Below are 2561 nucleotides of genomic sequence, written 5' to 3'. Positions count from 1 at the left end.
ACAACCTCAACAACCTCCAGAGAAACATAACAACCTCAACAACCTCCAGAGAAACAACAACCTCAACAACCTCCAGATAAACAACAACCTCAACAACCTCCAGATCAACAACAACAACAACCTCAACAACCTCCAGAGAAACAACAACAACAACCCCCAGAGGAAGACAACAACCTCAACAACCTCCAGAGAAACAACAAAAACCTCAACAACCTCCAGAGAAACACAACAACCTCAACAACCTCCAGAGAAACAACAACCTCAACAACCTCCAGGAAACAACAACAACCTCAACAACCTTCTGAGAAACACAACAACCTCAACAACCTCCAGAGAAACAACAACCTCAACAACTTTCAGAAAAACACAACATCATCAACAACCTCTGGTGAAACAACAACAACCTCCAGACAAACACATCAACCTCAACAACCTCCAGAGGAACACAACAACCTCAACAACCTTTAGAGAAACACAACAACCTCAACCACCTCCAGTGAAACAACAACCTCAACAACCTCAAGAGGAACACAACAACCTCAACAACCTCCAGAGAAACACAACAACCTCAACAACCTTCAGAGAAACACAACAACCTCAACAACCTTCAGAGAAACACATCAACCTCAACAACCTCCAGAGAAACAACAACCTCAACAACCTCCAGAGAAACAACAACCTCAACAACCTCCAGGAAACAACAACAACCTCAACAACCTTCTGAGAAACACATCAACCTCAACAACCTCCAGAGAAACAACAACCTCAACAACCTCCACTGAGACAACAACAACCTCAACAACCTTCTGAGAAACACATCAACCTCAACAACCTCCAGGAAACAACAACAACCTCAACAACCTTCTGAGAAACACATCAACTTCAACAACCTCCACTGAAACAACAACAACCTCAACAACCTTCAGAGAAACACAACAACCTCAACTACCTCCAGAGAAACACAACAACCTCACCAACCTTCAGAAACACAACAACCTTCAGAGAAACTTCACCAACCTCAACAACGTTCAGAGAAACAACAACCTCACTCCAGAGAAACATAACAACCTCGAGACAAACACAACAACCTCAACAACCTTTAGAGAAACACAACAACCTTCAGAGAAACACAACAACCTCTGGAGAAACCACAACAACAACCTCAACAACCTGGATCAGATCAGCTGTTGAAGGAGGACTCAGCAGGAAATGGAGGTTCTGCTGACTCAGCGCTGCAGACGGAGAAACAACCTGATGACATCACTGTTATTAAATATGAATAAAGCTGAATGTGTCTCAGAGAGAAGCTTCTTCATCTTCATCTCCATCCTCTCCATCCTCTCCATCCTCTCCATCCTCTTGATCCTCTCCATCCTCTCAGCTGTATAGTAACACTTATTCATTATAGACTATGGGACGGATTCTGATTGGACGATTATGGGATGGAGACTCTTCAGTCTGAAGTCACCGGCTCCATTTTGGATCACAAACACCTTAAAATGAAACCTAGCGCACGCACACACACACAAAACCTAGCACACACACAAACACACACACACACAAAACCTAGCACACACACACACAAAACCTAGCACACACACAAACACACACACACACAAAACCTAGCGCACACACACACACACACACACACACGAAACCTAGCACACACACACACGAAACCTAGCACACACACACAAAACCTAGCGCACACACGCACGAAACCTAGCACACACACACACACATACAAAACCTAGCACACACACACACACACACACGCAGCAAAAACCTAAAACTTGTTAGTTTAAAGTTTTGCAAGTTAAGATTATTTATTAATTTATTTATTAATTCATTATTTGTGTCTTCATCCATCCCCGGGAGTCAGATTCCTTCTGACATCACTTCCTGTCACCGTCTGCTGACATCACAATGAAAACTCAGACTGTTTCCTAGCAACAGGAGTCAGAAATATTTCATCTGAGTGGTTTTCAGATATCTTGTTAGGAGGGAAATATAATATAACACAACACAACACAACACACCATAACATAATAAAACACACAATATATCAAAATACAACACATCATAACATAATAAAACACAACACAACACAACACATCATAACATAATAAAACACACAATATATCATAATACAACACAACATAACATAATATAACACATAATATAACACAACACAACACATCATAACATAACATAATATAACACAACATAACATAATATAACACAACACAACACAACACAACATGTGGGGCTGTGACGTGATGATGTCAGATGTCTCTACATCTCATGGCACCGTCTCGCCTCTACTCTTCTTCTGTGGTTGTGGCGCCCGGGTAGCACAGTTGGTGGAGCGGGCGCCCATGTGTGTGTGTGTGTGTGTCTGTGTGTGTGAGAGTGTCTGTGTGAGCGTGTGTGTCTGTGTGTGTGAGAGTGTCTGTGTGTGTGTGTGTGTGTGTGTGTGTCTGTGTGTGTGAGAGTGTCTGTGTGAGCGTGTGTGTGTGTGTGTGTGAGAGTGTCTGTGTGAGCGTGTGTGTGAGTGTCTG

Source organism: Etheostoma cragini, unplaced genomic scaffold, assembly GCF_013103735.1.
Source record: "Etheostoma cragini isolate CJK2018 unplaced genomic scaffold, CSU_Ecrag_1.0 ScbMSFa_2725, whole genome shotgun sequence".
NCBI lineage: Eukaryota > Metazoa > Chordata > Actinopteri > Perciformes > Percidae > Etheostoma > Etheostoma cragini.
The sequence above is the reverse complement of the archived record's forward strand: the minus strand, read 5'-3'. Positions refer to the sequence as shown.